The sequence below is a fragment of the Bidens hawaiensis genome, unplaced genomic scaffold (genome assembly GCF_021521415.1).
Source record: "Bidens hawaiensis isolate Kalapana, Puna unplaced genomic scaffold, B.hawaiensis_p1.1 tig00007372_1, whole genome shotgun sequence".
NCBI lineage: Eukaryota > Viridiplantae > Streptophyta > Magnoliopsida > Asterales > Asteraceae > Bidens > Bidens hawaiensis.
Genome location: NW_027491509.1, coordinates 61087 through 73936, shown reverse-complemented (window position 1 = coordinate 73936; position 12850 = coordinate 61087).

Sequence of the window (12850 nt, the reverse complement as noted above, 5' to 3'; positions counted from 1 at the left end):
CTGTATACATGCTTTTTTCGGTACCACCTGTGTAGGTACCCACGCACTATCCGAGATGGGATAGATAATTCCCGAATCTAAACACTTTATTACCTCCTTTTTCACAACTTCTCTCAAATTTGGATCCAACCTTCTTTAAGCCTCTCGGGTTGGGTTTGCATCCTCGTTGGTGATGATTTTATGCATGACTATAGATGGACTAATGCCTTTAAGTCAGCAATTGTCCAACCTATAGCCGCCTTGTTCATCTTCAACACCTTCAACAATTCTTGCTCTTGAGACTCATCCAAATTAGATGCAATAATGACCGATAGTGTGTCATTATCCCCCAAAAACGCATACTTCAAGTGGCTAGGCAAATCCTTCAATTCCAATTTCAGTGGGCATTCCAAGGACGGTTTTGTACCCGATTCGATCTCAGCCGGTAGACTTCTAATTTGATGAGTCCATGGTGGTCATCATTCTTTTACCGCCAACACGTCTTGATTCTTCTCTTCCATATTCAATGCACAAATATGTATCTGTTCAGAAAAATCACAAACACATGCTTCCGAAGCATCTTCCTCATAGTCATGCGGTTCACACATGTCAACTATATATGCCATGAAACACTCATCACCAAATAAAGAATTAGGTCCGTTAGTGAACACATTTAATCTCATTTTCCTATTTCCAAAAGCCATATCAACCGTACCCGATCGACAATCAATAATAGCATGAGCAGTGTTTAGAAACGGTCAACCCAAAATAACATTTTTTTGTTGGGTCAAGTCAACCGATGAGTAGTCTAATACCAAAAAATCAACCGGATAGTAAAATTCTTCAACTTTTACTATCACATCCCGCACAATCTCTCGGGGGAGTTTATGAGACAAATCGGCTAACACAACCGTTCTCTCAACCCGTTTTAAAGGACCAAAATAGTATTGGTCATATAAACCCCTCGGTAAAATACCTACTCCGGCTCCAAGATCTAACAACGCCTTTGACATCTGAAAATTACCTACTTGAATATTTATTAATGGTATTCCCGGATCTTGGAGCTTAGGAGGAAGATCCCCTTTCAAAACCGCACTTACCCGCTCGGTTAAATCAATCTATTTAGGCACTTTTTGTTGCCTCTTTTGGGTGCACAATTCTTTTAAAAATTTTGCATAAGCGGGTACTTGCTTAATTGCCTCAAGTAAAGGTAAATTTACCTTTACTTGTTTAAAAACTTCCAACTTCTCTTCTTTTTGAGGACCCCTTATTGAAATGATATTTTTCTTACCCGGGTCAACTATACCCGAGGGAAATGGGACTTGACTTAATTCCACTCCCTTACCTTTATCATTTTCATTATTTCCCAAACCCGGTTTTTCAATATCATTTTCAAAAGTTGAGTCTTTAGAAAATGTTTTGGGTGAGGCCTCATCCTCATCACTTTCATTTCCCGTCATATCCTCAACTTCCCCATCAACCACACTTGGTGACATATCAGTTTTATATTCTTTACCACTTCTTAACACACTAACCTGGTTAATAGGAATGTTACGGGATGAGCTATGGGAAGGGTTTACTTTAGTGTCGCTTGGCAGTTGACCCTTGTTTTTCTTCAACTCCGACACTTTGGTTTCAAGTTGACCCATTTGAGTGGTCAACGATTGGATGGCATTGTCTCGAACTTCATCCTTTTGCATTCGAGCTTCATCAAGTTGGTTTCTCCGTTGCATGTCTTGTTGCATCATCTTTAACATGTCTATGACTTCATTTCCACTTGATGAAATTTGACCCGTTGACCCACTTTGACCGCTACTCCTTTGACCTTGAAACCCTTGATTACTCCCGCCATAAAAATTACTTTGATTGTTATATTGTTGGCGAGGAACATAATTTCCTTGATTCCCTTGGAAATTTGGTTTGAAATGTTGGACTGAGTAGTCGGATTTCCATATCAAAAATTTGGATGATTTCTCAACCCAGGGTGATAAGTGTTGGAATTCATATTATAATTCCTACCACCTCCCCCCTTGAAGTGCATTCACCTCCTCTATTTGCACTTAACCTCCCACACATACTTCCGAAGCATGACCCAACTCATTACAATTCGTACAAAAATCGATTACCTAATTAGTAGCTTGTACCCCTCCTTATTCCACGGCTTGCACTTGTAGTCTTCTAATTGTCGGCCTTGCTCTTCTTCCGGTTTGATGTGACAACTCGAACTTTTCAACAAACTACATTTTTATTAAAACCCAACCCATTTCGATGTTCGGGGAAATTTTACCGCATTTATCGAGAAAACTAACTATTTTTATATTATTATTTAAATAATATTATATATTTATAACTTTCCATAATTTGGCAAATTCAACCCAAACTAAACTTTTATCCCACTATGTATCCACTTTCAAACTCCAGGGTCTAGATTGTAACTTTGGGATATAATCCATTATGTAATATGGATATCCAAAGCCCAACCCTTAGATCCATACCCGTTTCTCGAACCCGATTTCAATTTGGCAAGTCTTGGACCTTAATCCTCGTAGGTTTTTATGGAAATTAGTTAACTATATTGATATTAATACCATAAAATGTATCACTGACGTTCTATTTACGCTAAAACGATCGCCATTGATTCGTATTGCTCTATTTGTTAGGCCGACCTAAAACCGATCTTGTTATACACGTTTATGGCCATATAAATTCAATTACACCTGCAACTAATGTTCTTACACCCTCGCCGCCAAACCCAACTTAATTATATTACCTTCTCTGTTTAATCGTGTTGTTGATTCCTCATTGGCCGACTGCTTATCGTCATAATTGAACATCGTTTAGCTTGTGTTAAAGGTAATTAATTACATGGAGTAACTCGTTTTTGTGTCTGGATCATTAACCCTATGGTTAATTGTTCGTTTATGAATGGATTAAATGATGGTTTGATCTACGGTTTATAAGTTTATATTGGGTCTGTTTGCGTATTGATATATTAGTTTCTTATCGCCGTTTATTCAAACTTGCGTCCAGCTCAGTTGGTTTCATATTGTAGTTTAAGATTTGTGTGGCTGGGGGTCGCGGGTTCGAACCCCCTAGCCCGTATATTTTGGCATTTTTTTTGATTTAATTCATTTAAAGCATTTAATAACATATTTAATCAATTTAATTATATTATAGATATCATTAGTATTTTAATTAATCGATATTTTATGAAACCAACCATTTAACTTGTTTTTCCAAGTATTTATTAAAAACCTTGTATATATATATACATACATATGTTTAAATTTAATAAAATTTGGGAGTTATATGAATAAAAACCGATACTATATGTATAAGATTTAAGTAACTTATATAAATATCACAAATATGAATATATCATATATATATATATATATATATTAAAAGATTTAAATCAGCCTTTTCATATATTATAAACATATAAAAATTTACATAATAATTTTATTTATAATATTAGATATTAAAAGTTTTATAAAAATAATAAAGGTTTAACAAATCTAAGTAATATGATTTTGTAATAATACTAATAATAATAATTAATCATCATCTTTTAAGTCCTATCATACTCGTCGATTTCGTATATTTATTTCCGAATTTACCTTCTTTATTAGGCCATATCGTCAACCCGAGATCACCTCTTTCATTGCTATTATTATCTTTCTAATTCCGCTTGCTTAATCACTAAGGTGAGTATTTCACTCCCCTCTTTTTACTTATTTTTACCGTTTTGGGGACATATGCGTTCGTAGATATTTTCATATTATATAGTACTCAACCGCAACTGTTTATCCTTGTGTGTTTATCAGTTTGCCTAACTTGCTATTTGCTTAATTACTTTATTTGAACGTTGTTTGCTTATTTCGGCAACCGATGTCCATTTTAATGGCCCGGTTTAGTCCTTGCTTGGTAACCAATGTCCATTTATATGGATTGGTTGAGCACTTTCTTTATGGTTAGCTTTCTTTATAATTGTTTTAACTGTTATATGTTATGGCTTATCTGCATATCTCACAGGAACAGTTTGCACGTTTACTTATTATTATATAGTGTCTCAAATCTGGTGATTTACTCACTCAATCTTGTGTTGACAAAACCTATTTGTATTTTTAATGCATATGCAGGTTATGGTATGACATGATTATCAAGATTATTTAAAGCAACTTAGGATGCATGTTAGAGAAGAAGACACAAGAATTTAATGTTGGATGTTTGTTGTACTTGTTTATTTATATGTTTGATGTACTTAATTATTTAATTAAATTTAATAGATATTATCACATTTAATATTGCATAATAGTACCTTGAGAGCTGTGATAATCAGTTCACGCCCCGACATTTCCGTCGTAGGTTGGGGTGTGACATTTGAGCCTTTCTCTTCGATGTAACCGCCATTTTCTCCAAATATGTCCAATGATCTTGTTCATAATTGGCACCAAATATACCATTTGTGATCGACCTCAAATCTCGTTCATCTTCTATACACAACCCCTCATGAAAAGCATTTAACAACTCCCAAAGAGCAATACCATGATGAGGAAAATTTTTAATCGTCATGTTAAACCTATCGAATGCTTCATGAAACATCTCACCCGATTGTTGTTGGAAGGTTCTCAAACTGCTTCTTGCATCATTGGTCTTTTGGGCCGTGTAGAATTCTTTCAAGAATCTTTTTCGGCCCAAGTATAAATGGATGTTGAAGGCAAAATGTAAAACCATCTCTTTGCATTGTCTTCCAACGAAAATTGAAATAAGACCAACTTAACTTCATCCGATGTAAAACCTTGACCCCCAATCGTGTTGCAAATTGAGTCATATGCCTCCAAGTGAAAGTAAGGTTCCTCCGTTGCTAGACCCTTATACTTTGGTAGACTTTGGAGGGAATTTGTTCTCACCTCAAATGTCCTCCCTTGTTGATTGTGAGGAATAAACACCGAAGATGGATTATTAGTAATTATCAGTCGGAAATAGGCTTCAATCCCCCTTACCATCTTTCCTGCATGCCTTTTTGGTACCCCCGTTGGTACTCTTGGTTGACCCATTTGCCTATAAATGGGCCTTGGAGGTGCAAATTGTTGAAATTGTGGTTGGGGCATTTGCTATTGAAATTGTTGATCTAATGGTTGCCCTTGTGGTTGCACTTGTTGTGGAGCTTGTTGTTGTTGGACAACCGGTGGTGGTTGAACTTGTTGAACAACCGACGGTGGTTGTATATGAAGTTCTTGCACCGGTTCCATTTGTTGCCCTTGACCATATGCAAAATTTCCTGGATTTACCCTTTGACTTCCATCACCTCCCATGTAGTAACCTTCCACTTCATACTCCTCAAATTCATTATCAAACCCATACCCATAACCATCACCTTTGTTCTTGAATATTGCATGAAGGTTAATGGTTGATATTGGTAACTTGATTATGGTTGTTGAAAGTTTGGTTGTTGGTTTTGTTGAGATGATGATGATGCATCAAATGTAGGGAAAGGGTTAGTAATAGGTGGAAATGTTGATGATGTTGAGTAGGTGAATTGAGCATTTATGGGTTCGGTTGTGTGAGTTGGTTTCAACTCACTTGATGTAATAGGTATGGTAGTAGTGATCGGTGGAGATGAAATTGGTTGAGGTGTAAAAGGCAATGTTTGACCCGAAGTTGGAACTGGTGAATCCATGGTACTGTTTGATGCGGTTGGAGAACAAAGAAGCTTGTTCTCCCTAAGTAGGACTCGGTTTCTTCGAAGTGCTCGTTCAATCTCAGGATCGATAAATGACGGGTGCATCGGAGGATGACCCGTAAGTGTGCTTAATTGATATAAAAATCCACGCATTAAGTGTTAATTTTGTGGGAAACGGATAACTACTGTTGTGTGGTTAATTGCATATTAAAAGGAGGTTTCGGAGCCATTTTGGTGTATAACGAGGCAACCAAAGGAACCCGAGACGCGAGAGAGGTCAAAAGAGGTGAAAAAGTGAGACATGTGGCTGAAGTCCAGCGTGATCCACAGTTCATACCGTGGGCCACAGTCCAATCAAGCAAAAGTGGACAGAGGCCACCGTACCGTGGCCTCTGTGCCACCATGAAGCCCAACGTGACCCACGGTGGAGACTGTGGGCCACGGTCCAGCATTTCCTGAAGACCACCGTGACCCACGGTGGAAACCGTGGGCCACGGTTCGAGCCGTAACTACCGATTTTCTGCATATTATTTTCGTTTTTTGGGCTGTCTTTACACTTATCCTTCATTCTAAACAACCTAGGGACGAATTTTTGAGAGCAAGAACAAGACTTTGGTGATTGTAATCATTCTTTTGGGTTTGTGATTCGTATGATTAATGTCACACCCCAACCTACGGTGGAAATGTCGGAGCGCGAACTGATTGTCACAACTCTCAAGGTTACTATCATGCACAATATATGTTTCAATATCAATTTAATAATTTCAAATAATTCAAGTACAAAATACAACTTATTAAACAAACAACAATTACAAATTAAATTCTTGATCGTATCGTTTCTAACTTAAATTCTTCACTATAACCTGCATATACGTTTAAAATAGAATTTTGTCAACAACACATGTTGAGTGAGCAACACACCAGTTTAGTTGTACATATAGTATATATAACAAAATAAGTAGCTACAACAAGTCATATGAGAATACAGAATAACCAAATGAGCAAGTATAACTAAGATGTCGAGAAGCACAAAGGCTAACGACTGGCGTATGATCATACTAGAAGGAGATTATGTTGGTACTCTCCGAATGCGGAAGCATACAAAGCAAATAAGCACATAAACAAGTAAGGTATAAGTTGTTAACACATAAGACAAAGTTGAAATTTTGTGTATAAGTATATATGAGAAATATATTTACGCATATGTCCCCAAAACGTGAGAAAATGAGTAAAATAGGGGAATGTGGTACTCATCTTAACAGACGAGCAAAAACGAATAAGACAGTAATAAGAATGTGGGTGATTGATCAAGCTCTTAGAGAAACACCGACGAGATGCCCTAGGTAACAATAGTTATGAAAATAATTACGAATTGAATAAAGATTCTAAAACTAAATAGAGGTTCGAGATTTGATGATCGAGTGTAACTAATGAAAGTTGAATATTACAGAGATTAATTATTACTTTATCAATTGAACTATTACTTTAATAAATGATATATTTTAATCATTAAAATCCATATATATATATATATATATATATATATATAATTTTGGATAGGTTACATAACGAGATTTGTTTTATATGTTTATTTTAAATTAAAAATACGTTTAATGTATTAAATAAATATAGTAACTAATAAAGGATGAATAATAAATAATATTAATAAGAATTTTTATAAAAATTTTGAATTTATATACTTGAACATGTTTAATTAACAAGATTATATTAAATATATTTTAGATTAACACTCTTTTAAATAACAAAACCTTTAACAATTTTAAATAAATAATACATCTTTATATATACTATATACATATTTATATGGCGTGTACAAAGTTCGGAAAAATGATCGATTTATACATCGGTTTTTGTAAAAATATAAATTAATTATTATGTTTATGAAGTTTAAAATATTATTTAATGATTTTAATATAATTACAATATGATTTAACAATTAAATAAACTAATTCCAAGAAAACAAAAAGGCAAAACAGGCTGGGAGGGATTCGAACCCGCGCCTCCCAGCCAAGCAAAGTCTTAACCTCAACACACCAGCCAACTGGGCTGGTGGTACATTTGATATAACTCTGGTTACAACAATTTATAAACAGAACCGCTTAAAACCCAGATGCCCCATGAACCTAGATCGATTAATTGATTAAATCTGTTATCGTTGGTTAAATTAACTTTAGGGCTTTTGTTTTGGATAGAAAAATGAATTCAATGAATATAAATAATACCTATAACGATGACGATTTGATGGTGTATTAACAACTACACCCGACGGCCCAAGGAGGATCACGAATACGTATGAAGCTGCTGTTATAGAGCAATTACGTATATGGGTTTTGTTATCGCTAGAATAAAGGTGGTGCATCTAGGTTTAATCGAATTATAATGGTCGTTTTATATGTATACTCAAACAAGATGGTGTTGGCAAGAATAATCAAGAAGAAATGAATCTGTTTGATGTAATTAACATAATTAACGCGTTTGTTAGGCCGAAAAAGGAAGATTAACAATATAAATGATTTGATTTCCATATTGTTTCTGAGAATTGAGGTCCAAGTATCAATTGTTGAATTCGGGTCTACGGTTAAGGTTTGGATCAGGGTACAGGTTATGGGTTATCGGGTCGGATCTTTGGTAAACGGGTTAAAGGGTTATACATTTTCAAAATTGCTGATAGGTCCTTATAGTTTAGGTAGAGATACAAAAATAGGTTAAAGTATAATATAGGGTAATAATTGAATATACATCAAAGTTATTTCATACATATTAATAAACTAATATTAATAAAATATTAAATACTTGTTAGACGCGATATTTTATCATTTAAAATTACCCGAACATAAAAGCGGATCGGATAATGTAACTTGGAAAATCCGAGTTGTTACCATTAACTTAATTGAGCTGATGATAAATCAAACTATGTGTGGCTAGTACTCTTTGTTCTCTCTCCCGAATCGTAAGGGTGATTGATTTCTTGTTATTCGTTTATGTTATTTATGGGATAGTCTTTTGATTCTATGATTAGATTGCTATGGTGATTATGATTTTGATTAGTAATTGTTAGTATAGTGTAAATCCTTGTTCTTGATTATCAGTTCTTGGTGCAATAGGCAATCGAGATTCATTAAAAGAGAATTAGGATTAACTATATAAAACTGATTATTGAGCGACAACCTTGCGTTTTTATAATTCAAGTACTTAGTCCTTTCTTATCACTTTCAAACGCATTTTCACGAACTATGTTATGCAGTTCATCCCACAAGTAAACGTTAACTTTATCAATATTGAAAACCTGAAATCGGGGGAGAGCATTATTTCTCATGTTGTTTAAAACTCGTGTATTTGCTTTAGTTCTTTATTGTTATTCAAATCAAACTACCAAATCATTGAATTTAATTTTTGCACTTAGTTTAATATAGTTAAATTACTGTGCTACTTAACAACATATTTACCACAAACTCCATGTGTTCGATAACCGCTTACCGCTATCTAACTAGTTGTATTCGGTTTATTTTTGAGTGAGTCTTCGACCTCACGTCAAAATTGACCGAGTACAACTAGTTAGATAGCGGTAAGCGGGTATCGAACACACGGAGTTTGTGGAAAATGTGTTATTAAGTAGCACAGTAATTTATCTATATTAAACTAAGTGCACAAATTAAATTAAATGATTTGGTTTTTGATTTGAAAAACAATAAAAAACTAAAGAAAATAAACGAGTTTTAAATAATATGTGAAATAATGCTCTCCCCCGATTTCAGGTTTTCAATATTGATAAAGTTAATACTTGTGGGATGAACTACATAAACATAGTTCGTGAAAATGCGTTTGAAAGTGATAAAAAAGGACAAAGTACTTGAATTATAAAAACGCAAGGTTGTAACTCAATAATCAGTTTTATATAGTTAATCCTAATTCTCTTTTAATAAATCTCGATTGCCTATGGCACCAAGAACTGATAATCAAGAACATGGATTTACACTATACTAACAATTACTAATCAAAATCATAATCACCATAGCAATTTAATCATAGAATTAAAAGACTATCCCATAAATAACATAAACGAATAACAAGTAATCAATTGAAACCCTTACAATTCGGGAGAGAGAACAAAGAGTACTAGCCACACAGAGTTTGATTTATCATCACCTCCATTAGGTTAATCGTACGAATCAAAAAACCAAACGAATGATTACACTCGCCAAATTCTTGTTCTTTTTCTCAAAAATTCGTCCCTGGGTTGTTTAGAATGAAGGATAAGTGTAAAGACAACCCAAAAAATGAATATAATATGCAGAAAACCGGCAGTTATGGCTCGAACCGTGGCCCACGGTTTCCACCGTGGGTCACGGTGGTCTTCAGGAAATGCTGGACCGTGGCCCATGGTCTCCACCGTGGGCTTCACAGTGGCACAGAGGCCACGGTACAGTGGCCTTTGTCCACTTTTGCTTGATTGGACCGTGGCCCACGGTATGAACCGTGGGTCACGGTGGACTTTAGCCACACATCTCACTTTTCACATCTTTTGACCTCTCTCGCATCTCCGGTTCCTACGATTGCCTCGTTATACACCAAAATGACTCCGGAACCTCCTTTTAATCTGCAATTAACCACACAACAGTAGTTATCCATTTCCCACGAAATTAACACTTAATGCACGGATTTTTATATCAATTAAGCACACTTACGGGTCATCCTCCGATGCACCCATCACATCCCCACACTTAACCTTTTCTTGCCCCCAAGCAACATCTCAACACAAACTTGTTATTACTTTCAACTTGTAACCACCAATCTTACCACAATTCCGGTTCATTTAAGGTCCCAAGTCATACCCTATTCCCTTAATTCTATCAGTTTCACTAGTCCACTTGATGTTCCATTTAAACCATAGATTTCTAACCAAACCTAACATGCTTTCGGTTTTTACCTATACATAACACACATTTCAACAATTAATCAATTCTCCTCGCATACGCTTGTACAATCATCAAATATCCACATATGTAAATGTTTTGACACAAATGCAAATCAAGAGGGCTTAAAACGGGTTGTAATAGGGCTAAGTGTAAGGGTATGGAAGGGAATATTGAAAGTAGCTCAAACGATCCGATCCGACTTATTACAAACAAACTAAGTAAACAATGAAATAAACAACTATCTACATCACTAACATTTTACTATATAATACTTGAACATTGCATACTTGAATATTGCAAATCTAATACAACGCTCTTTTTTTATCATTTTTTGTAAGCATGATAAACATAATGCTTAATATGTCTTATTGACAAATACTAAAACAATTACATAGAAACCTATTAAGTCGGATCGTTTCGCAATATAACACCGGGGTTGATTTAATGAAAGAATAGGCCCAATAAAGTTTTCAAAAGGAACCAACCCCCCACCCCTCTCATTATCCACGCTCATATATATAATGTATAAGGCCCAACCCCCCAAAACCAACACTCTTGCTCATCCAGACGAGGCTTAACCTAAGTGCATCTATCACTTATGTACTCATGCCAAGCTAAGATCTCGAAATGCACTAATTGTACAAGTTCTATCGGAGAATATCAACCTTCTCACCAACCAATCCTTTCTCAATTCTCAAGTGTAAACGAATATGTTATGCAAGTTATTGCACCAAAAGCATGCTAACCTTGATTAGAAAACTACATAATCTCCTTTTAAAAACAACTAGGCACATGTTATTTAGGGACTTGTGACCATGAAAAGGGACCAAAACTTTACCCCGCCATCATACCACTTTCCGGTAAACACATTCTTTTCTGATTTTTTATGTTTTTATTTTATTATTTTAAAAAAAATTATTTTTTTAATTATTTTATTTTATTTTTTAACAAAAGTTTTCAAAACAAACGAAATTTTCCTCATCCCCACACTTGGGATACATTGTCCCCAATGTACAGTTTTGAGAAAAATGAAATAAACTACTTCTTAAACACAACCTTCTTTTCAACACAACCCATAATAGTTAATCATAAGTATTCCATCCTCCACCCATCCACCCAAAAATAAGTGAAAACACAAATAGTAAGAACTATACAGAAATATACAGAACGGGGTTCACCTGAAATCACGAGACTCAATCAGTTGTAAGGCGGGTGGGCCGGCCCAAAGATAGATGTCATGAAATCTGAGAACTAGCCAAAATTAAACGCCCCATCTCCGCCGCTACTTCCTTCTCCTTAAGGTGGTGGTGGTGTCATCGATTGCATTGGATCAACACACATGGAATGATGAAGAGGTGGTTCAGGATAGCGTACCGAACCGTCATATGAAGGTAAGGTCATGTAATCTACGATTGGTGGATCCGGTACAACCGGTTCACCTGAATGCCATTGATCATGCATCCGCCGATTCCTATCATCCGAGTATCTCATATTCATCTCATGCTCTCGCCCGTAAGCATTGGCACGGTTCCACATCTCTAACATGTCGTGCCTCTCTTTTTTGGCCCGCTCAGCATACGCCCCCATAAAGGTCTGATGGTCAAATAATGCACGCGACTCATCCGACCAATTTTCATACGTTTAAGGCCTATGCATTTCCACCCCTTCATTCATTGACCCCACACGGGCCCAATTATTACCATACGAGTCATAACCAGCCGAATAATCCCAACCTCCATGTTGGGAACTGCTACCACCACCCATATCCATGAAATCTGGCTCACCTACTTCTTCCACTTGTTCTACCTCCTCATCCATCTCTGCTTCTACATCCTCTATAATCACTCTCCATCTCACTTTATCACACACAAGCTCGTGATGTCTATTAGTTTTTGTGTATACCCACCCCGGTAAATCTGATAACTTGAACTCTTTTAATACCTTGGTCATTCTCACCGAATCCTCATTTATCACCCCATGATTCTTTAATAATGCCGTGATCAGCCGGCAATGCGGTATTAACTTACACTTATTGCTTTCCCGACTGTTCCAAATGTTGTGCATTACTAAATATCGGAAAGAAATGAGAGGCTTCCCGCACATTAACGCTTACAACACTGGAATATCACTGTTCCTTACTACCGAAATGTCCCACCGAAGAGGCACCACATTGTATAAACAAATAGATATCAACAAATTCTCCTTAATCTTTAGATCCTTTCTCCTAATCTGGTCACTCAAACCTCTA